This window comes from Pseudopodoces humilis, chromosome 2, assembly GCF_049639895.1.
Source record: "Pseudopodoces humilis isolate 2021_Gansu_Grassland_sample_001 chromosome 2, ASM4963989v1, whole genome shotgun sequence".
Taxonomy (NCBI): Eukaryota; Metazoa; Chordata; class Aves; order Passeriformes; family Paridae; genus Pseudopodoces; species Pseudopodoces humilis.
The window spans coordinates 64,187,288-64,212,401 of record NC_142201.1 but is presented as its reverse complement, the minus strand read 5'-3'; positions in this window follow the sequence as shown (position 1 = coordinate 64,212,401).

Below are 25,114 nucleotides of genomic sequence, written 5' to 3'. Positions count from 1 at the left end.
GTTGGAAATATTTTTGATTTGAATATTCTGAAGAGCTCTAGAGAAGAGACACTGGGTGCTGAAATCCTGCTCACAGCTTGTTTAATTTCCCAACTTGTTTTAATCAAGGGATTCTAAACAGCCCTCGGGATAAGTTTAGCTTTTATCACTTCACTGGCCAGTTAACTGTGTAGAATCCTCTAGAGTTCCCATACAGGTTCATTTGAGTAGTAAAAAAATGTATGCAGGAAGTTTCTGGATTTCTTTAAAAATTAGATTGATATTTATACAAAGAGGGAAAAATCTCTGAAACAAGCAGAAGATACATGAAAAATAGCATTCCAGCAAGAAAAGTTAGTATTAACCCATGGAAAAATTCTAAGAATCGAGTTAAATTAAAAATGGAGAAAATATAATGATGACATATGTTGTCATCGAAGTCTTGCAATTTGTGCATCTTAATTTACATTAATTCTCACTGGTCCAAGTTTCTGTTTGCCTTGCTAGATATTATAAAGGCAATTCTTGCCTCGTCAACCTCTGTGATTTTTCTGGGAAAATGAAGACAACTATTTTTGTTTCATAAGCCCAAGATTTTGCTTGGATACTGTTCAAACTTTCCCTGAAATTATATTACCTGTTCTTTATAATTGGCATTGATGTTAAGGGAGCGTTTTGGTTGACTAGAGCTTAACGATGGTGGCAGCAAGGCAGAGTGTTTAGGGATAGGAATCAAGGAAAATCCAGCAAGGTAGATACTGTGGTGAGAGTCAGTTATGGAGCACCCAACCAGGATGAAAAGGCAGATGAAATATTCTATAAGCAACTGTGAGAAGTCTCACATTCACTACTAGCTCTTGTTCTCCTGGGGGACTTCAGCTTGTAGCATGTTTGCTGTGGGTCCAGTACAGCAAGGAGGAGGCAATCTGTGGAGGTTCCTGGAATGTATGGAACAAAACTTCCCGACACAGCTGGTCAGTGAGTCAACCAGGGGAGGTGCCCAGCTGGACCTGCTGCTTGTGAACGGGGAAGAACTGATGTGAGATGTGGTGTTTGGAGGCTGTTTTGGGCACAGCTATCACAAAATTAATGAGTTTAAAGGAATAGGATCAGCAGAGCTGTCCCCTTGGACTTCTGAAGGGCAGACCTTGGCCTCTTTAGGATCTTGGTTGACAGAGTCTCTTGGGAGACAGTCTGGAAAGACAGAGGGAGCCAGGAAAGCAACACATTCTTCAAGAAGGAAATCTTAAAAGTGAAGAATTAGGATGTCCCCATGTGCCAGAAGTAGGGAAGAAGACAAACTTGCCTGAACAGAGAGCTTTGGCCAGAAGTTGGGGAACAAATGACCTTATCACCTTTGGAAGAAGGGGCAGGCAACTCAGGAGGAGTACAAGGATAACATTAAATTTTGCAGGGAGAAAATTAGAAGAGCCAAATCCCAAGTAGAGCTTAATCTAGCTATTGCTGTGAAAAACAATTTTAAAAAGTTTCTATTAATACATTAGCAAGAAAAAAAGGACTAAGGGAGATATCTTTATCCTGTATTGGATGTGGGGAGAAAAATAATGATGAAAGATAAGGGACCAAGTTCACCCTCAGTAAGTTTGCTGATGACACCAAGTTGTGTGGGAGTACTGATCTTCTCGAGTGCAGAAAGACTCTGCAGAGGGATCTGGACTGTCTGGATCAATGGGCCAAGGCCAACTTGAAGAAGTTTGACAAGGCAGAGTGCCGGCTCCCATTCTTGTGTCAAAACAATCCCAAGCAGGGCTACAGGCTGGAGGAAAAGGACCTGGGGGTACTGGTGGACATGAGCCAGCTGTGCCCAGGTGGCCAATAAGGCCAGTGGCATCCTGGTCTGTCCCAGCAATGGTGTGGCCAGCAGGAGCAGGGCAGGGATTGCCCCCCTGTACTCAGCACTGCTGAGGCCACACCTCAGATCCTGTGTTCATTTCTGGGCCCCTCACTGCAAGAAGGACACTGAGGTGCTGGAATGTCCATGGAAGGGCAACAAAGCTGGCAAAGTGTCTGGAGCACAAGTCCTGTGAGGAGTATCTGAGGCAGTTGGGGGTTTTTACCCTGGAGAAAAGGAGGGGAGATCCCACTGCTCTCTACAACTGCATGAAAGGAGGATGTAGTGCGGTGGGGGTTGGCCTCTTCTCCTGGGTAACAAGGGACAAGAAAAGGGAAAATGGACTCTAGTTGCACTAGACAAGGTTTAGACTGGATATTTGAAAAAACTTTCATGGAAAATCTCATCACACGTTGGAACAGGCTACCTAGGAAAGTGGTTGAATCCCCATCCCTGGAGGTATTTAAAGACATGTGGATGTCATGATTTAGTGGTGGACTTGGCAGTGTTGGGTTTGTGGTTTGACTCAATGATCTTAAAGGTCTTTTCCAACCTAGATGATTCTATGATTCTATGAAATGAAAAGCCAGGAATGATACAAGCAGAGTGAAAATCCTGTTAGACTAAATTAACTGATTATTTTTACTTGTGTTGATTATTGTTTGGGTTTGGTCTAGATCAGACTAGATCTAGACTGTATAGTGTGGCTTGTTTTCTCTAGGATTTCCTTCAGTTAATTTTTCTTTAACAGATTTAACTAATTAGTTTCTGGTTTTATTACTAGAAAGTATTTCATTTAGCAGTAGGCCCTTAGGAAGCCCTTTGAAAAGATAAAAAAAAAAATTTCCCCTTCCTGAAGAAGGATTTTGACTTGTTTAAGTTCAAGTCATTAGTAAAACATTAATTCAGTCAGCTTGATACACCATTGCCCTGAATGTTTGCCAGGATTCCAATCTCAGTAACTCTTAAGTACCAGTGCAGCACTTCTGTCACTGCTGTATAATTCACATTTTTTAAAGTCTGTAGGAATGCTGTTACCACACACTTTGCTGCCTCTCTAAAGCTTTGTAGTTAGGGAATAATATAATAATTGGAGAGGGAATTGTAAGGATACCTTTAAAGAAACATTTGAAGCCTAATTCAAAGCCCAGTGCCTCCAGTGAGGCTTTTCATGCCTCAGGGTTTTTGGTTTGATCCTCCATTACTGAAATCTGTGATTTTTTTTTTTTTCACTCATACTGTGGTGTTCAAGAGCAAGCTGTACAAAATAAGATTCTCCTAGCTAAAAGCATGCAGTGTCCCTAAAACTATTTTGCCCTTTAAGTTTTTATTTTAGGGCCTTTGATTTGGTTTCTTATTCTGATGTCTGCTTTTTAGGCAGAACTTTTGAGCTCAAGAGCCTGAGACACTATAGCAAATTAAAAAAACTCATTGAGGTTCTCTGTATTATTTCAAGACTTTCCTGGGTTTTGTGCTGAATTCAGTCAATGTCTGTGCCCTTCAAAATGGCTCATCATGACTGTAGTTTGTATTTGTGCTCAAATACATTCCTTCTGAGAAAGTTTTTGACAGAGATCTAATATCCTAGAGGAAAGGAAACCAGTCAGTATGTTTTTCTTTTTCCTGTGCATCATATTCAGCTTCTTCTTTAGGGATAGATGATGCAGTGTTGGACATTTAAGATCCAAATGACAGAACTTCTTTAGTGGGCATTTTGGGGGGGATTTTGTCCTGGATTCGTCCTAATCAAGTGAAAATCCTTAAAGTGCTAGATTAATAGCAATAATAAATTTAGATTTTGCTCATAAGCTTGAGGATGAGATTTAGATTTGGCATAGTAACAATTGCTCTGAATTCTAATCCAATTTTGCCCATAGTTTTCCTTTCAATGGGTACTTAGAATTGCATTAATTGTCTAAGTATTAAACAGTGTTCTGCACTGGCAAGGTGTACATTTTAGTTGGTGGACATTTTCAAGCTTGTTGGCTGATTTGGGCATTACACTAAACGTAGGAAAGGACGTGAGATTGCCGGTGGCTTGCTTTTACTTATTAAATCATTGCATATTGTATTTGTTGCAGATACTTGAGACCTGTGCTCAATTTTCTGTGCTGCCTGAGGAATCTTAAATAGATATTTCCTACAAAACTGCTGTTACCTTGAGGCTGTAGGAAATGTGAGTTAGCCTGTACTCCTGCAGAATCATGTTGTTTGTACACCAGTGGCAAGTGGGAATGAGACAAAGCAAGTTACTGTTTTGCTACCACTGAAAAAACACAGGCAAGAAGAGGAAAGAGTAGCTGGAATAGGCAGACTTTAATGCATTAAACTGAAGTTGTATGACTGCAGTAGCTGAAGGAGCCTAAAAGGAGGGGATTGCATTGGCATTCATCAGCCAGCTCATGAGATCAAATATTTTCATATAGCTCTCATTTCCACTCCCCGCCCCGCTTAAAGATAGGCAGAAGGTCAGTAGAATGTCCTGCAGGTATTATAGCAATAGCATAGCAGAGTCCTGTATGTCGTTTTAAGCTGCACAGTTACTATATGCTTGGGTCTTATTTTAAATTGTACTACTTCAGAACCTGCTGAAGGATCACAACTGTGTTAGATTCAAATAAGCAGGATGATTTTCACCAGTGTTGTTCTGCCCTGAATCATATAATGCCTAATTCTTGATTTTCAGATTATGAAGAGTGGAGGAACAGATCACAATAGAAAAATGTTTTATTCAGTCACTTGTTTATTTCAGGGAAAATAACTCTTTAAAAGAAGTACTATTGCACTTCTAACATGTGAACTATCTTATTCCCCATTCAACGCACACAATCCACCAATCCACATCTCTACAGCAAGGTAGTGAGCTTGCAGCAAGTCCTGTATCATGTCTCCACCAACCTGAATTATGCTGCTACTTAAACTCTTTTTCTGAATTGTTAGGTTCATAGCACAAGTAAATTCAAGATAATATGATTTATTTTGATCAGATCACAAAGATATGTTTGCACCATATTCCAGTTAATGACCTGCAAATGTTTACTAAATCTTCAGGAAAGAGGATGAGAAAGGGAAGAGAAATATTTTTTATGAGTTTGGTCTTTTTTTTTTCTGAGTTTACTCACTGCATACCCCAGAGTAGCCTTTAACTAATTGCCTTTTCTGTCATTCAAGAGTTGTTTCTGAGAAAATGCATTTTACTACTCATGGTGTGCTTGAAAATTGAAAGAAGCCTCAAAAGAATCTACAGCTGAGAAATAGAAACCCACTGAGTGAAACATTAAAGTTGTAAAAATTTCAACATATTGACTAATTAAAAATATGTTGTTTTAGACTGTTAGTATCTATGTAGTTACTGCTGTTAGTTAAAGTAGTTTGATAATCATTGGTCATTGAAATCATATGATAAAATTATTTCTTCCCTCAATTGCTACTGTAACTACCTATTAAAGCAAATAACTCTTTAAGTATGCAACTTCTGATTTTTCATGGTTCGTTAAACTTCCCTTAATTGCACACCTAAACCAGGCCTTATTCAATGTTTTGAGGTCCCAGATTCATCTAAATTTCTGAGGAGGAGACAGCCCTGGATCAATATCTGGTTACTGAATTACTTAGATCTCAAGTGACTGCCTTACTTTCTGCTGTCTGCTTCTCAGGAAACTTCATTTAACTGGGGCACTGATTGCTCTTACGTGTGATTAATCTCTTTGTTGTTGAACAGACTTCCCTTGGTTTCCACTAAAAGAGCCAAGAGCTAAAAAAGAATGAATCTTCCATGGACTTGACTTATATTTTTAGTAAGACTGTCTGCAAAGTCTTTTCAATGGAGCTGTTTTTCCTAGCTGGGACATACTTTTGCAAATGCAGATGGAACCTGATTTGACCATGCGTGGCTTTGCTTGATTAGCTCCTCATCAACAGGCGATGTTTTATGTAGGTAAAAAAATAGCTTCTATGCTGTTTTTTCCTGTACTTCTCTCAGTTTTGTGATTTGCATGGAATATATGGGCATTGGAGCAAAAAAAAGTTGTAAAGCATATATATATTGTTTGTTTAAATCTTGTGGTTTTCATACCTTTTGAGTAATTTTGAAACCTAGTAATTTTAGTGTAGTTTTATCTTTCAAGTGTTAATTTTGACTTGAGGGGGTTTTTTTGGGTTGTTTGTTTTGGGTAGTTTTTTTGTTGTTGTTGTTTTGTGGTTTTGTTTTGTTCTGTGTTTTGTTTTTTGTTTTTTAGTGTTGGTCTGGTTTGTTTTTGGTGGTGTTTTTTTTGGGGGGGGAGGGTGTTTGGTCATGTTTGATGACTCCAGAAAGAGTATCAATATAGTAAGATTGAGTATAAGGTATGCATATAAAGAGTTAATATAGGTTTTTTTTCCACAGCATTTGACATACCAATGCATTACAAAATTACCTTAAACATTTAGCAAATGCTGAATTTCATGAAATTTACAGTTTGGACAGTTTGTAATGTTTTCCTTGAAGGATTGTGGAGCTTGTCAAATTTCATAAAAGCTGGGAAGTGTAATTTCCTGAGAAGCTTTGTTTCATGAAACTTAACAGTGATGGTGATTTTGCTAAACAAAGAATCTAGGCTGCTTCAGGTCTGCTGGCAATTTTTGGATGCTCAATTTCTATATTTCACCCATGTTAGGAAGTGGCATCACAAGGATCACAGTGGTTGGAATTTGAATGGGGAACAATTCAGCTTAGAGATGGCAGTGTAGTTCCTAAGAGTGGGTGATCTTAACTGGTAACAGATTTCCAGGGAAAGTGGTGAATTCCAATGACTTCAAGAACAGGTATCCTACAGAAAAAAAAACCCATCTATGAAACTGCATCCAACATAAAGTTACTGAATGGACTCCTATGTTCTCTCAATACAGAAGATCAAGCTAAATCATTACAAATGCCTCTTTTGGCCTTGAAATCAATAGATCAGAAATTTGTAGAAACTGTCAACTTTTACTGATTTTGCCTGCATCTAGATACAGCAGCGAATCTCTCCTGGAAACTTAGTGAGAAAAAACTGAAAAGAGAATATATCATTTGCAGAAAATTCTTATCAGTTCTGTACTTTCAAATTGTATATTTAAGAAACAATCTTTATTCCTCCCTGACCCTCCTCCAAGACCCTTAAGGAAATTAAGAAGTGCTATTGTGAAAGTTGTAGAAGAACCTTTAAATCACATAACTGAGAAGCCAAGAATTCAAAGATAAAATGAAACCTGAATGGTACAAAACTCAGAACCTGTGGATTGTTATAGCTTTTCATATAGTCAGTAGTTATTATTTGTTTAGTATTTCAGCATACAATCTTATCCCTCTCCCACTTACACACATTCTTGTAAAGTATATTGTTCTAATCTTAATGTTATCTTAACATTTTTCACCTCAGGGAAGTTTTTTACAAAGAATTCTGTAAGTAAAGCAGCTCTTGGAAAAAAACAACCGAAAAGAACACGGAAACCTAAAAAACCTGACCAAATTGATTTTTAAAGCCTTTTGTATTTAACAGTTAAAAACCCCTTAAATTTCCGAAATTCTATTTATTTTTTTAATGTTCAAAACTCCATAATGTGCCAGATACTCTTAAAATAATATTTTTATATAAATGTAGGTGACAATATTTTTATAGAATTCCATTGCATATCCCATTGTTGTCATTAGCTAGATCGGGGTTATTCTGACATAATCAAGTGAAATAACTCCATCCTTATGTAAATGAAAGTAAAACCAGACTAGACAGATTCTACCCCCTTCTCAACAAAGATTATTCCCACAGAGGTTATCCAACATGAGTGCTGCCTGATTAGTGTCTTGCTTGGAGGAGTTCAGCAGATCAGAGAGAGTTGTCATGTTCATCACACTGCTGGCTTCTCTGTGGATGTGCTGTCACATGATACCAAATGTGGGAATATGGATGATTTTCTGCTCTGATTGTGGGAAGTATGTCTTTCCTGCTTCACTCCTTCACTCACACCATATAATGCTGAGGTTGCTTTGGTGAGCGTCATGGCTCACGGTTAAGTCTTGACTTTTGGATTCTTGACATGCCTGAACTGGCTTTCCACCTGAATAAAAGCAGGTATTCCTCCTTCAGTGCTTAGCTCTGCATAAATAGTTCCTTACCCTGACCAGTGCTTGTAGACACTGTTATCCAGTCAGCTACACTGAGGGGAGACTGAGAGCATACTGTTTCAAGTAGCAGTCAGTTTTAAAATATAGAAAAAAGACAAATTTCTTCTGCATCAGAACGACTCAAATTTTTGATGATAAATAATTATTTGGAGGGAAAAGATGGTCAAGAGATATTTTCACACTTTTACAGAATTCTTTTTAGGTCAACTTGTAGTTCTCACTGATCACAGTATCTGAAACCACAGCTTTCAGGCCCAACCCACCTTTCCAGCGTGGAACTGATAAGAGATTGTCAAGAGGCTGATAAACACAAGCTTAAGGATTAAGGGTAAAATAAAGTATATGGGGTGGGTTTTCAGTGAAAAGTGGTGTCCATGAGTGAATGCAGATTTGCAGATTTTCTTCCTTTTTTTATTTTTTAGATTTCTTTATGCCTGGGCTTCTTTTAAAATCCTTCTCTTAACACAGTTCAGTAGTCCTTGCCTTATTTCTTGCTAAGATTAAAAAAAAAATAAATTAATTTCCCCTCCACAAATGTATTACCTCTGAGAATTCCCCATTGGGCAGTGTTGTTTAGCTTCATTCCAAAATACAAGGTCATGGACTAAATGACATAGAATAGGATATACAGGAGAAACAAAGGCATGATTAATTGCCTGTGCTAACATATTTGTTTTACTTCAAGCTAGCTGCATATCTTAGAGTAGCAGAAGCCACAGCATGAATTCTAATGTATGTTAGTCCAAGCACAAGCTTTCTGTGCATTGTGGTTATGCACATTAAATAAATAACAAGCATTGCTAAATGCCATATTTCAGTCTCTTAATTGCTAGTGTTTGGGTGCTAGCTACATCAAGCTAGCACAATACACTGTCCTATGCTCTTACAAGTTTCTTAATTTTTCTCAAGATTTAACCAAGTTTGGAGGGAGCTGGTAGCATACTTCCCTGGGCACTTTTAGTTTTTAGGTTTTTAAATGCAAGATCTGAAGAACCGTATGCTTTTGTTGTCTGCTCATTTATTACATTTTAGCAAAAAAAATATTCTCTAGGTACAGACAAATATTGTTCTTTCAAATTCAGAAGGAAAATAAAAAGTATGGGAGTCATATGTTTTGACAAAGATGTCCAAATGTATGGTTGCAAATCTAATGGTAATTTTGGAATCTCTATACTTAATGGAGTTGTTAAGCTGGTTAAATGAGGGTGATTCATCTCAGTCTAAGAAACAAGCTAATAGATTAGTTGAATTGCTCTCCTGAGGCATTCATTTCTCCATTTATGTCATGGTACATCTTGGCTATTAGTGGAAATTAGAAAAAAAAATGTTGCATCTATGTACATAGTTCTGTAACTCCCACATAAGATTTTATTTTCTGAAATTAATGTTGGGGGAAAACGTAGTTAGGAATCATATTAAAAACATCTATGCAGTAATTTCAGTGCATTTGTTTAATGTTTACCTATGTATTGCTCAGAAAACCTAAATTCAAATTCTGTATTTTGCCTTTCCTGGAGCTTGAAGATGGTTCATGGTTTTACTTTATTTCTTTATAAACTTAATTACTGCAAAATCTGCAGTAGATACTGCAAACAGTTTTAATGAGTTAAGGAAATTAATAAAAGTAAGATTGTGTTATCTTTTACTTCACTGTAAATTTGGCAAGCCCCCTTCATTTGCAGTGGCCATTCTTTTTATCTAAATAGTTGGGAAAGAATACAGAGATAATTTTTGATGAAATGAAATACCAAGAAGTTGTGATTCAGATAAAAAAATGCTTAGAAGTGCAAGGGAAATTTTTATCTTGTATATATAATCCTTTAATACATGATACGACTAGAGCAAATAGGGAGTCAAGCACTGGACTAGAAAATTTAGAGCAAAATACTGCAAACACTTCTTTATGAACCTTTATTTACATTTTTCTAAATACTTATGTGAGTATAGAGTGTCCTGATCATGTATGTTTATATGCATGTGCATACAAAAAATTCAATGAAAATATTGTCTGTGAAGTTAAAGAAAGACATATTGAATATTCTGAATATTCTCAGCTTTTAGGAGCATAATAAATGAGTAAAAAATAATCTGTTACTTTCCAGTTCTGTTTGTGTCTCTAAGTGGAGGAAGGATGGCTTTGAAATGAAGTTGCTAAAGTATATTTTATTCCTAGTTTTTCCCACTTGGCATGTGACCTTATGCAAGCCATAGACTCATGGAACAACAAAGTGCTGGGCCCATCTCTGGAGATTTAGTCTGATACCCCTGTGCAGAGCAGCATCAATTAGAGCAGATTGTCCAGGAGTGAGTCCAGTCAGGTTGGAAGTATCTCCAGGTCTGGAGATTTCCACACCCTCTCTGAACAATCTGATAAAAAGCTTGGACACCCTTACAATAAAAAAGTGTTGTTGTCATGTTTGAATGCATCTTGTAATTCAATTTGTCCCCAGTGTTTCTTGTCCTGTCTCTGGGCACCTCCGAGAGGAGCCTGACTCTCTCATTACACCTACCCATCAGGGAATCTTAACAAGCACTGTTGTGTTTCCCACCTGAACCTTCTCTTCCCCAGGCTGAACAACAACAACTCTCTCAATCTCTTCTCAAAAGACAGGTGCTCCAGGTCCTTAATCTTAACCTTTGTGACCCTTCTTGCCACATGTATGTCCATGTCCCTCGTGTTGGTCTCCGTAGTGGGCCCAACACTGCATGTGTGTCTCTTCATGAGTAGAAAGGAAGGATCACATACTTCAACCTACTTCAACAAGTCACCCTAATGCAGCCCAGAATGCTGATTATGTTCATACTGTCACAGATCAAACTAGGTAAGTCCAGGCTTCATATTGTGGCAGTAAGAAAAAAAAATCTATTCCCTGTTACTTCATTCATCTGTTGAGAAGCAAAATTCAAGTGTACAAAGCACAACAAATGTGAGCGGCTTACAAATTTTATATGCAAGAAGCATTTCCAAATTAGTGTGAATCACTGATAGCTGATAGGGCTAGAGACTGTTTTCCATGTTCCACTTGGAAATGGAGCAGTGTTAGAAAACACCAGCTGTACACAGAACTGTAAGTCTGTCTCACACCAGGATTCTGGGCAAATCACATAAAAGGCTTTGTCAGCTGCTCACAAGATCTCTTACCATTTATTACCTTGGCCCATGGCAAAATAGCTGAAAACTGTTTTTTCCCTTCTCTGTATGAGTATTATAGGCTGGAACATAGAGATTCATATCCATAATAGCTGGTAAAATCAGAAGAATCAGATTTGGGAGGCAAACTCAAAAGTGTTAATTTTGCTTTCAATTTAACTATCTAAAATTAGGAGACTTTAAAGGATGATTTAAGACAGAGGTATGAAAGGATATTCTGACAGTGCCTGAACTATGATAAAAGTGTATCCCTTTATAGCTGGAACTGATTCCTTCCATAATTTTTAATTTAGATAAATGAATGAGATGCTGTTTAGGTGAGAGGAGTAGGAGGGGGAGAGGGAATCAAAAATCCTTGCCACCTGGTTTTTAACACTAAACATAATGCCTCCGGAGTTTTACTGAGGATATGTCGTTATCTCTGGAGGACATTTTAGGTCTTACCTAAAATGGTAAAGTAGCCCTCTGGAGTTTGTTAATTCTCTCCATCATCTCTTTACAGAGTTTACAGTGGTTGGGTTCCTCCCTTAAAATGTGGTTCAGTGATACACAAATTTGTGAAATACAAATTTGACTTGATGACTTACTGCTGCCAAGCAAGCAAGATCCCCCTCTCCCTCCCTCATCCTTTCCTATCTCATCTGTCTCACAACAGTTTATAGCATGCTAGGTTCATTCAACTAACTATTCTGGCAGAAAGCCAGTGGGGTTTTAGGCTGAGTGGTAGGGTGCTGAACTGGTTTACCAGGGAGCCAGGGATGAGCAGCAGGGAGACCACGTGTTCAGGAATGCAGGGACTGGAAGAGGTGGGAGTGAAATGGAGTCTCCCAGTTGAGGGCTTGAGGTGCTGTGTTGGTTCAGCTCAGTTGTCCAGCTGTGCTGCTTCCCACTCAGTTTAGATGGGCCTTCTCTGGCTGCTTGAGGCAACAGGAAACTGTGCTGCCCACCGTCGGGGAAGTGCCACCGCCTCAGTTCATCTGGCTGTACCTTCTCTCTGTGCGAGCACAGGTGACAGTGCAGCCACATGCAGAAGCATGGACTCCCCCTATCTACAGCATCCCGTAATTAATCACCCTAAAACTATCTGAGAACCACATTCTTGGGCTCCTCAGGCTAAGAAGGTTTGATGGATGAATGAACAAACAACTTTCCAGCTACTGCTTTAAAAATAATAACAACACATATTAGTCTGACTAGTGGCTTAGCGACAGAGAAAAGGCAGTTTATAAAATGAGTCCATTTAATCTGTACAATGATATTCCAGCGTGACATCTCCATTAGCACTTAGGCAAATTTTTCTTGGAGGTTTGAATATGCTGGAAGAGACTGTACATTTTGTAAAAACCATCTAAACATTAAGAAGAAGAAAATAATAATAAAAGAAGGTGAAAAATTATATACATATCTGTGCTCTTTAGGAGAAAAATATCTAAATCTGTACCTGAGAAAAAAACCCATAGGTATAACATTACACACATGATAAAATAGAGGAAGTTTTATATCTTCTAATTAACAATGTTCTAATAATTTTATTAAATGTTTAAATAATTTTAATTGTTTAATAATGGAAGCTCTCCCATTTAATTTAGAATGTTGCAGTAGTGTTGGTGATGGATTTAGCTTGGAATTGAGGTAACAAGTGATGAAAACGTAGCTTAATTGCTCTTGTGGAAGGAATATTGTGCTGCAAGTTGATTATAACTAAATTGAAAGTGGGTTAAACATTTTAAGTGCCTTACACAAGATGGTGGTTTGCGTGTGGTAGAAGATGTGCAGTTAGAACATTGAAATCGTGGGATTTGCACGTATATGTATTGGGATTACAATCCTATAAAACTTGTGCAGCAGAGAGATCCAGCTGGGTATGTCTCATGTTCTACCATAATAGATGGCATCCTTTGCATCAAATATTTGATTAACAAGTTAAATATGGCATTCATGCGATGAGTACATCATCAAAACAGTCTTCTTTTTAGATGGCAAAGCATGCAAGGAGTGGTGAACCAAGTCATTAGGCAAATGCTGTAGTGTTTCATAGAATCATAGAACCAAAGTTGGAACAGAATTTTAAGATCAAGTCCACCTATCAACCCAACAGTACCACCAAAACCACTAAACCCCTGGAATTGAGTAAAAGCTAATGGAGAGCCACAGCTTCACAGGATTTTTGAAAAGGAGGTTGTTTTGCTTTCTTTTTAAAAAAGAAAACAAACAAATAAAACCCCCACAAAGTGCATCCTCTTAATATTAAGGGAATTTTCAGAATTCATACATGTTCTCTATTGCTTTGTGTAAGTAGTTACTGGTGGTGGGCATGTCAAGACAAGGTGATCTCCCACTTTGCACTGAGTCAGTGGCAGTGGTGGGGATGAAGGCAGGAGCCCATACTCACAGGCCTTTTCCCAGGAGAGAAGGGCTTTTTCAGAAATTAGCTGAGAATATTCAGCTTGTGCACTCAGTTTGTGCTGAAGAGGCCTTTCTCTCCTTGCAAGGGTTTCAGGGGGAGCTAGGGAGGCAGGTCCAGACAATAGCCAGAGACACTGCTATAATACAACAAGAAATTGCAGCATGTTTGTTCAGACATGCAGTGTCTGTAGAGATGCCAGCCATCCCCTTTGCGTAACAAAGGCACTGTTGCCTCCAGAGATTTCTTTCTGAAGGCATCTCTGTTTGGAGACAGTGCATGCATGTGCATGTCATATTTCCTTTTTGTGTTTGTGCTTGGTTGCATTTTTTTAAATCTAACATAATGTCACACTGTACATCAAATCACTCTGCTTTATATTTTCATATGCAGCCGTGATGAGGTGTTTCAGATTTTCCATACTGTGTAATAAGAAGCTATTTTACAGCTTAAGAGACATGATTTGGTTTGAGCAGAGTATCTGAAAATATTATATTAATGTTGCAGGCAACCAGGTTGGTTTTGCCTGAGAATAAAATGTAATCTTTTTACACTTCCAGAGAAGGTGATCTTCTAAAACTGTTTTGAATATTCATAATGATTCTGGTCTGGGTCAAGGCACACATTCCTGATGGATGCTGTATGTCAATCACAGCAGACTAATTCTAAGACAGAATAATGACTGTACCTGAGCTGAATTTACTGTCTTGACGAGGTACCAATAACACTGCAGCCACAACAGCTTGGAATTCAGATTGATCTGCAGAAACGCTCTGCAGGTGTTTATACTGAGCTCTACATTGCCACTGCCAGATTAAGTTTTTTAACTAGTTTAAGCTAGGTGCTTTGTATCTGTATGTGCTGCAATTGCTTATTTGTATGCACAGTGGCAATGTGTGGTACCAAAAATTGGGAGCTGTTGATGGTTAGAGCTCCCTTTCTGTGTGCTGAGGGTAGGGTATGATGTAGAAAATGCTGTTCCTCCACAGCATGGGAGTATTCTGCTCCAGAGTATTCACTGAGACAACTGGCAAAGCAAAGGAGCCCATGTGAGGACAAGGGTCTGAACATACCCTCTTTTCCAGTGAAAAAGCATGACTTTTTTTCCTTTAAACAAACGTATCTAAGCTTGCTGATTCTGCTTGTCACATGTTTTGTCCTTGAGCTCTTCTTGAAGATGGTAGTAATGTAGTAATGACCACATTTGAAAAAACAAGTTCTGACTGTCATTTACTGAGGAAACAGGTGTGGTGGTTTAATATGTTACTAAATCTCCTTTTGCCAGAGGTAGCTGCCTCTTTACAGAGTCAGCAGAGTGGTATGCATGTGTTGGTAAGTCCAGAGTTAGTCCAGCTCTGCAGCAGTGCAAGATGCTGAACTATGGGTGTTTTAGGGCAGGGATGCACTCTGCTTCAGTAAAGCTGTTGGAGCTTTAGTGAAGTTTTTCCTTCCAGTGATATAGGAGGGGGTGAACAGCTGTGGAGGGTAATGTCTTAGAGATGCTATGGCAAAATTTGCCAAGGCTTTCCTGTCCGATATGGTCACAAGATCAAGATTTCCATCAGAATGTACATTATCATGCAATTCATTAAGAGCTTTTATTCACCACTCATTTGAAGTTGTCCAAGTTAGTATAAGCTGCCTAGAAACCTTTCCTGACTGCACACAGATTTAAAACACCACAGTCTAATTATCCACCACCCTCTTAATTATACAGTTTCTGTATTTTTCATTGCAGTCATGGACACTTGCCTGTTGGTACGATATAGGACATAAAAAAACATGTTATGAGAAGCAATCCTGGTTTTTAATGAGGGTAGGCAGAAAAATTCAATTTTAAAATTTGATTTAAAAAATAAGTAGTTTTAGCAACATAAAATAAGTTCAGATTCACCTATGAAGGGGTTGTTTTCAAGTCAGCAATCATTGGTCTCTGTGTGTGACAGATGCAGTCAGACTTTCACACTTTAAAGAGATAGTTCTTATAAATAGTGTTTCATATTTAAAGAAATAAGATATTATCATGAGCATTACAGTGCCAGCAATTATTTTTTACTACGGAAATATTTGTATTGCCTGTATCTGTCATTTCAAAGGTTGGTTATTTTAAAAATGTATTTATATCATATGCTAACGTGATCTTGTATGCTAACATGTACTTAATGGTGGAACACTTTGTTTAGAGGGAATTGAAATTTGGACATAGTGATTGCCAAGTAGAATTGTGAATATGAATATTTAGTACAATAAGGAGAAACATGCAGCATAAAATAAGAGAAATAAGAAAAATAAGAATAAAAACAAGAACATCATGGTTTGGAGGAAGTGGGAAGATGTGTTTGTGTAGATGCAATTACATGAGAAAAAGCTTGACTTTCAGATTCGAACAGTTATGGGGAAAGAACAAAGAGAAGGTTATTAGCAGAGAAATAAAGAGACACTGAAAACAAGTGCTGTACATCTAGCAACCACTTAGGAAAAAAATGAGGATTTAATTAGTTACAAAATTAATTTAAGTAATAGAAGTTCCCTTGAGTAATATGAAACTAAGGTGCTTTCTGTGGTACTGCAGGAGAAAAAGGTAATGATTTATGGAGCCTACAGAATTACAGTAATCAAAATGTGATTTCTGTGTAATAGTTCTTTCTGTGCTGCCTTTTCTTTGCCAGCTGGAGCTTTAAACTATATATACATGTATCTCTTCTGTAATTTACAGTCAGTGTAAGCTAAACTGGGAATTTTTATTTATTTTTTTTTTTAAATAGGGGCTTAGTTTGCAATATCAAGGTTAAATTTCACTCTTTACAATTTGGTTATTTTTTATATGTCTTTTGTTTCTCCTTAGCGAGAGACCTATCATCCCAGGCAGAAATGTGTTCCTGACAGTTTTACTTTAAAAGGGAAAAGGTCTTTCTTTGGGATCTTTGAAGTGGAGTTTTTTAATGTGTGACTGTGAATGTTCTTTGCCTTCTACTTTCATAATCAGAAATATGTCATACTTTGTAAGATATATTACAAGAGTCTAGAATTTTGTGTGTGCTTAATCATTAAGTCCTTTATTAAATGAAGCTGGTGGGGTTTCCATGAAGTAGATTGGAAGATGTACCTGAGTGCAGACTGGCCATTAGAACTCCCTGAAGGTGTGTTTCTCTGCACTGTGACCTGGGTCCCAGAGGAGATTTTAGCCTGCAAGTGACCCTGGTCTGACCCCTGTTCATGTTGCAGTCAGTACACAGCATGTAGCCAGGACTTCCAGTGCTGAGCTTGTTGAAGCACGAGAATGGGTTCTTACGGCCTCACTGAACTGAGCTGCTCTGGGATGTTTGTTTTCCTGAATTGTGAGGGTCTCTGGACACACTGGTGTTGAAGTGGTGTTCTTGGCTTACACAGAAGCATCCTACTCTGTCCATTCTATCCATTCCAGTATCCAGAGCACTCCAGTGACTGCTTTAGCCAGAAAGATCTAGAAATTCAGTGGTACAGGAGCCTCAGAAGGTGTGATAAGTTTTAGCAAGATAATGGTATAGTTTGGGTGCAGATGTGGCAAAGAGGAGACAGACACTGGATGAAGCAATGGCTGCAGGTTCTCTTCATGAGGAGCTTCTAGTGCGAATGGCAATAGTAGTATTCTGGCCAATCTCACCCTACATCTTTTCATGACTATGCTTGTTCAGTCACAGGCTTCTTTTTGAAGAGATTTTAACTTTATAAGTAATCAGATGCATGACTGCTTAACCAGAGTAGTTCCCCCAGACTGTCTTTTTGTTTGTGTTCTAGCAAGCAATTATAGTTTTAGGCACCCCTGGAACAAATGAAGCATGATAATTAGAAATTGTACATATGGATGTAGAGCTCACTGAAGCTTTTTGATAATCTGCCATGAATGCTAGTTTGCATTAGGCTGCCAAGAGCTGTGGCTGTGGCTGATCAGATTGTTATCATCAAGTAAAACAGATGTTCTGTGTGGAGTTGGAGGCTTAGGAGGTGTTTTCTCTTTTGGCTGCCATATTCTTTGGCATATGCTGCAGGCACTGAGCATGAGGCCGAGAGCTTTTGTTAGGCAATTGCAAGGCAATTTCACACTGTTTTCTCTAGCCATTACAGAGGGTTAGGAAAGTACTGTTGTCATCATGTAGGCTGATGTAGGCTGCTTCCAAGGAAGCAACCAACATAAGGAATGCTTTGTGCTTTCACATCCCTGCGTAGCAGGAGGAAGGGGCCATTTCAACAGAAATTAGTGATGCTATTAAACACTTGGCCATTTAGATGCTTTTGGTTTTATGAGAAAAGTTAAGATAATTCATGAACATTTAGAATGAAATCTTGTTTTCTTTCCCATGTTCTTATGGGGAGCAATTCAATGGAACAAATCACTCAGCAAGTTTTGCCAGCAAATAAAGTGTTAAATTAGAAATCATTAAATCAAGCCGGAGGAAAGTTAAATGTAAAAAAAAAAAGAAAGTGAAAGTAGGCCTAAAGCTTGGGAATAGTGCAGCCACTTGCAAGACGGGTAGAGTTCTTCATTATCCTAGAAAGATAAATTATTTTATTGTCTTCATGATGATTGAATTCTGCAGCTGAAGCAGTCAAATCTGCTGGGCCTGTCACCTCTGAGCCTCAAGAAGTGGAATTGTCAGCTTGCTGTATAACTGGAGATCTTGGTGCTGCTTTACTAGTCCCTTTGTACAGGAAATGAGTATGAAGTTTCACCAAAAGTTATTGGCTTCTGAGTCATTCAGATGTTTTTGAAAATTTTATCTGGTAAAGAAGAGCTTCACAGAGGAATTCAGGATTAATTATATAAGCAAACTCACAGTTTTTTGTGAGCTCAGCTAATTGCTTCCACCCTAGGTTAAACTTGACCTGATGCCCTACAGAGTTGCTTGTCTATCTGCACATCATCCTCCCCAGCATGTCTCATAATTCCCTTGTTATTATTTTTTCCATTTTCTGGGTTTTCCCAGGCCCCTTAACCTTAACATTGAATAATACAGAGTTAAGTGTAATTCTGTATTAGTGGAATAACACTTCAAAATTTACAAGGAAGAATAGAATGTTGGTTATACCCACCCTAAGTCTTAAAACTTTATGCCATCTGATTTTTCTTGTGAGAGAAATGTCAGCAGACTGGTCTTTTGTCACAAGAGTGTATACAGTTACACGTGTCCTTTGTGTGATAGGATTTTTTCAGTGACCTGATTAAGGAGGCTTTTAAAAATGCACTTTTCATTTAAATAGAAAACTGATCCTACTTTCAATAATTGAAACAAAAATAACTCAAACTGAGTCCCTTCAGTGTGATCACAGAGACACGTTTAAAAATACTTTTTTTCTATACCTATCTTCCTATCTCTTTCTGTCTTTGCTTCAGAAGATCTTTATCTATTGTGTTTGAGGAGAAAATACGGGGTTGGAGAAAGGCACCAGACCAGGCTGAGATTGAAATCTCTATTCAGTTTTTCAGTCAAGTTTCACCTGGCTGGTAATTTTGGGTAGTATCCTTAGTCCCTCTGTTGCAGAGGGTAGGAAATCTTTTCATTGTCCTTATTTAGCCTACAACATCTTTAAACTATCTCTCAAGGAAGGGATTTATTTAATCTAACTTAGATTTAGCTTAGATATATGTTTTGAGATGAGATGAATCCCACCTTTTCCCTCTGTTGACAAAAGACACCTTGAAGGAACTGAAGTGTGATGTTAATACTGACTGGACTGCTGTACTACGTTTTCAGTGTCATGGAATTTTATCAAAAATTTGTATACATAGCAAACATGGAGTTGCAAATACGGGCTAGAGAAACAAGAACAGATGAGATCCATTATGATGGGCTGCAGAGCCTCAATTTGTTAGCTAGAAGGAGAAACAGCAGTGGCTACTGCAAAGAGATGAGCTACACAGAGGGGTTCAGAGAGAATGGCCAAGATGGGGTGTTGAGCAGTGTGCAGGAAATCTGCAGAGCCATGATTTTACTGGAGCACACGTGATAGAGAGCCAGGGAAACCTCACCTTTGTCCTCCTGCACAGGACTGCCCCAAGGAAATGTGTCGGAAATACGCGTTTGATGTGTTTAGTGGAACTCTTAAGGGCTGTGATGAACACACACGTTTGTGCTGTTTAGTATTGGCAGGCCTCGCAAAGGAATTTTCATTTTATTTGGAATCCAGGAGTGGTTCAGGGGACTGGCAGAGGGTTAGTATCTGCAAGGCTCCAAGGTATGTGAAGTGCTCTAGGTGCCTGCTCACAGCCTAATAGACTGTTTGCAAATGGCTGTGTCGTGTCACTTGGTGGGACATGCCAAGTCCTAGGATAAAAGCTGGGCTGTGACACTAAGCTGTTGATGGAGAATATGTATTTTAGCAGGCCTCTGTTAATCATGGATCACTTGTACATTGTATCCTTGTAGCTATGTAACATAACAATTTTCTCTGGCAAAATAAGCCAGATTCTGGGACATGGGTGTTGTGAAGCAGAAAAAGAGCCGGTGTAAGGTTCTGCAGGTGTTCAAGGTACAGGCTCAGCTGTGGGCATCGTGGAATGAGACGTATCTGTATTGTGTTTCCTGCTCACTTGATGAGTTCTGTGCTCACAATTAATCAACCCCTCCATAAATCTTGAAGTGGGGCTGCACTGTGTTGTTTTTGGCCCAAATCTGGCACATTAACAATACACTTTTTTATTGTCTCTCCCTCTCTCCGTATTTTGTTTTGTTTGGTGTGTTTATGTGTGGCCACTGGAAAAGTGAGCTTCAGCTTATGGCACTGTGCTCTCTTCAGAATCAAGTATGGGATGTTTGCTATATTTGGGGTAGATTTTTAGACAACTTTGTAAAATGAAGAGATAATCAATAATAAACTGATTTTAAAAAGACCTGACCACTGCCACCATTTTTATCTCTCAGAGTTGGAAATGTGGAATAAATCTTGTGAAGTATTGAAACAGAAGTTACATGAAAGCTTTTGTCTTTTTAGAGAAAGTTATGCTTAAATCCTCTTAGGAGCTACATTAACACTCTTTTTTTTTCCCTAGGTGGTGGCATTAGCATGCACATCAAAAACATTTGTTAGTAAACTGACAGATATTTTGTGATTAATGCCATTTCACACACATATGTTAAACATACAAGAAGCAAAGGGTTCAATTCACCCTTTTTTTTTTTTTTCATCTGCCCTTTCTAGCATAAAGTACATAAACCTTGGAAGATAATTTTTAACCTAGGAGTTACCCATTCATTAGCAGAGTTGAAAGCAGGATACATTAAGCAGTTGTTTCCTGACCTCGGAGAGAGCTGCCTGTGTGCTCTCAGATCTGTGTCCAATAATTGGTCCTACCTAGGGGGAAGAAAAGAAAAAAGAAACTACACAAACTGACTGAATGACCACTGAAGGGTGCTTCCAGAGTAATAGCTGGCTTCTGGCAATGCTCCTGTTCATGTGACATAGTTTGAAATACTTTTCATGTTACCCATGGGTATCTTCTACCTTAAGCTTTTAAAAGGTCATTATTGAAAAGCAGGAATATTGATTAGTTAATGGTCTGAATTTTTAATCTTAGTGTTTATGCTGTGATCAAAAAATGTTAAGGGACTTCCCATAAATGAAAATGTGTGTGATTTAATTTTCTGGACTTTATTGCCTACAGACTCCTAATAGTAAACTTTGCGCTTTAGTTAGATTATATAAATACTTTTTCTGCAAATCAGGATTTTAGAGTTGTCTTTAGATTGTGTCATGCCTATGAACAAAATCTGCTTGATCTGTGGAGTTAATGCTTTTGGCTTGAGCTGGCTGCCATGGCCAGGCATTCCATTCTAACTCTCTTTAGTGTAGCTCCTCAGCTACTTGCACAATGCCTTTGTCCTGAAGAATCGTTCTGGAGTGCCTGCAGTTTTGTTGATTTTCACATAGCCTAAACTGACTTGGGTGGAGTGAATTCAATTATAATGCGAATGCTATGTCAGAGGAGAAAATAATCTCCTCTGGAGGAATGATGCTTTTTGGAAGGTTTAGCATGTGTACTTCAAAAAGGAAGTTTGATTGATTCTTTGACATTTTTCTTCTGCTCTTCTGAAGTTAATAAATGCCAGATAAGTAGAAATAAGAGCATTTGAAAAATCTAGCTTTTTTCTTTTATGTAATTTGTTTGCATTTTACACTTTGCATACCCTGATTGGTGTGCTGGATTTGTCTGGGGTAGAGTTAATTTGCTTCTCTGTGGCTGTTACAGGACCATGTTTAATATTGGTGCTGAACACAGGGTTGATGATATAGAGTTGTTTCTGTTAGCGCTGAGCAGTGCTTACACACAGCAAAGGCCTTTTTTGCCTTTTGGACTGCCATACTGGCAAAGAAATTGAGATTTGGGAGGAGACACAGCCAGGACAGATGACCCAAACTGACCAAATGGATATTTCAGACCATGTGACATCATGCTCAGTATATGAAGAGAGAGAAGGAGGAAGGGAAGGACGTTTAGAGTGATGGCATTTATTTTCCCAAGTCACTGTTAAATGCGATGGGGCCCTGCTCTCGTGGAGATGGCTGAACACCTGGTGCCCACGGGAGGCAGTCAATTAATTCCATGTTTTGCTTGTGTGCATGGCTTTTGCTTTCCCTGTGAAACAGTCTTTATCTCAACCCATGAGTTCTCCAGATTTTATCTTTCTGATTTTCTCCCTGATCCCACTGGTGGGGGAGTGAGGGAGCAGCTGTGTGGGGGTTAAACCACAACAGTCCTTTTTGCCCCTAAAAAAGGGGCAAACCACAGAAGGGAAAAAGGTAAGACTGAAAAACAGCAAAGCTGAAAAACTTCTACAGTGAGGGAAAATTTGTACTTCCAAAACATTCCAAATACATATAATCACATGTCTGTTTTGCATTTCTCTTCTATGGGAGAAGGTAAGATGTGCAGTCAGAATAGGCATCAACATCAGAGATAAGAGTTTCTCGATGAGTCCTTGTTTTCCTTTTGATTTTAACCTGGCCTTTCTGAGGATAGGTCATGTATCTAAAATGTTCAAGAATGGTAAATGTTGGAATGAGCTTCCCTACAGATGGGTTAGTGCCTTTGAGGTTAGCCAGTAGATGTCATCACAAGACTGAGTGTCTATGTCCAGGAGCTGTGCAGCACCCTTCCCTAATCCTGCACACACTTGCCAGCTCATGACTGGCAGAAACCTCATTGCAGTACTTGAGTGTGTATTTTCTGGCTGGCAGCAGGTGTGGGCTAACAAAGGAGTTCAAAGTATAAGTCATCTACAGAGGAAGTGCCACTTGCTGAGACACCTTTCCAACAGATTCTCCTTGAGCTCTGCTGGTAGTATGTGAGAAATTTAAAAGTTTTTCAGCAGAGGAGGGTAACAGTGATGCCTGTGGGAATTAAGAGATAGCACTGACAGTAAACTCACTAACATAAGGTCTTATAGATAAGACCATAGATATATTTACACCTACAGCTGCAGAATCTCACCTATATGTTGTGTTCCAGAATGGAAGGGTATGATCTGAAAAAGTGTCTTCTAAGTGTTAATTGTATTCTGTCCTTGCTGAGTAATAATAAGAAATTTACCATTGATTTTATGAGAGGAAAAGAAGGGTTTTAAAAAATATCCTTTCCTAAATTTTAATTTTATAAATGCATTCCCAGTCCTCATAATCAAGCTGATTGTTTTAAGAATGAATTGCCTAAATATACATATCTTGCAATAGTCCAAGTACAGTAGAACTGAGAGGTAGCCTTTTGGTCTCTAGCTGTCCCTTCACAACAATCCAGTTTTCCATAGGCCCCAAGGCCGACCTGCATTGATGTCTGGTTTCCATAACCTTAAATTGAACTAGTTGTCAGCACTTTGGCATCTAAATCGCACCAATACAGAATTATTTTTCTTCTGAAATCTGTAAGCATGCTGTTTTGTGGTAGCATATGTATGACCTGCCCTGTGTATGAATCTCTGTGAGTTAACACTGAAGCCCTCTCAGACAATCATCACAGAGGCAGCTGTGGTGGTTTAAGATGTCCTCGTCCTTCAGCTGTTCAGTACTAAACTGCTGCTAGGGGCTGCATCCCACACAGGATGAGATGCCTTCTGTTCTGTGACAACAGAACTCTGTCTTTCTCTGTTTCAGCATAATGTTCACCTCAGTTACCTTAACTTGTTGATGAAGAGGCTTTAAGTTAGGCTGGTTAATTTGTGCTGGAGTAGATGAGAGAGGCTCACAAGATCTGTTGATATATATTGCTAGAGGAAGCCTTCAGCAAAGGAGCAGAAACAAGTAGCCAAGGTATATCAGCTTCTAATACCATCTCATTCATTTCTTTAATGCATGTCTGGCTGCAGCCTAAAACTAAATATAACAATTTAAACAGGTGCAGTGGTATAACTAATCTTCTTCATATGCTCACTCACTACAGTGTTTTACAATATTGCCCCTATCCAAGACTAACTGGACACCAAAATCTCTGGCTTGCCATTTGCTCATCTCTCAGGATTCCCAGCTGCCCCTGTCCAATAAATAGATATGTATGCTGGAGTGTGACTTCAGTGCCCTGAAACCAGAAGTGAAGACACAACATTAAATGCCCTGCATTTTGCATCACAGCCTTATAAAACAGGAATTGTATTGATTCTCACGAGAGTTTACTACAACTCAAGAATTCTTTTACTTTGGACACATAGCTCCATCTGCTTTGGAATTTCCACCTGTCTGTAGTAATTCATAATCTGCCTATAGCATCTAAGTTCAGTTTTCCTTGGAGTGTGCAGCATTTTGTTTACTGCAATTTGTCCATGACAAGTCCTATAGAAAGCAGCAGGGCCCATGGAGAGCTGCCAGGGAGATTCTGGCTCAGACAAAGAGAGAAGCCCCTCTGAGAATTTTCTGGCATGAATGCTTGTCTGGCCAGCTTCGCCAGCAGTGGGGAGGACAGGTGGGGGGACATCTCCCCATCTTCATTTTGTGCTCCTCTGTTCTGTAGTGCCAGTCCTTCCCTTCTTGAGAAGACTGTGTCTTTAAGGGTATCCAGTCTACAGCAGGGAGATGACTGCTTGTTTGCTACTTTTGTTATCTCAGGCAATTTGAGAACAGGCTAAGACTGGTGTTGCACTAAGGACAACGTAGCAAAAGGAAGCAAAATCTCCTGGTAGGAGGAAATTATCAGCTCCAAAGGACAACTCCTTATAGTAATAAAGTACTGCTTGTACAAATGCTGCAATGAAACAAACTTACTGCTTACTTGCCTTAAACTGCTTTCATGATGCTCTTTCTTCCAAATCTTTTAGGGCTGCCTGATGATAAACCTACTCATGATAATTCTTGTATAAAATGAAATGTCTTGTGTCACAGTATCTCCATTATTTTTTTTAGAAGCCTAATTTTTATTACTAGAGACCAATTTTGACATTTTGAAGTTTTGCAAGTTTCACATTTATTTCAGTGCCTGAACTGACCAGCTGGTAAAGACTTTAGTCCTAAATGTACGAAAACAGCAACAAATCTCTTTAGAATGCAGGTTACTGCTCTTGAAACTGTCAGTTTGAGAAATATTGAAAGATTACAAGGTCAATCATGACAGAGGTTTTATGAAATGAA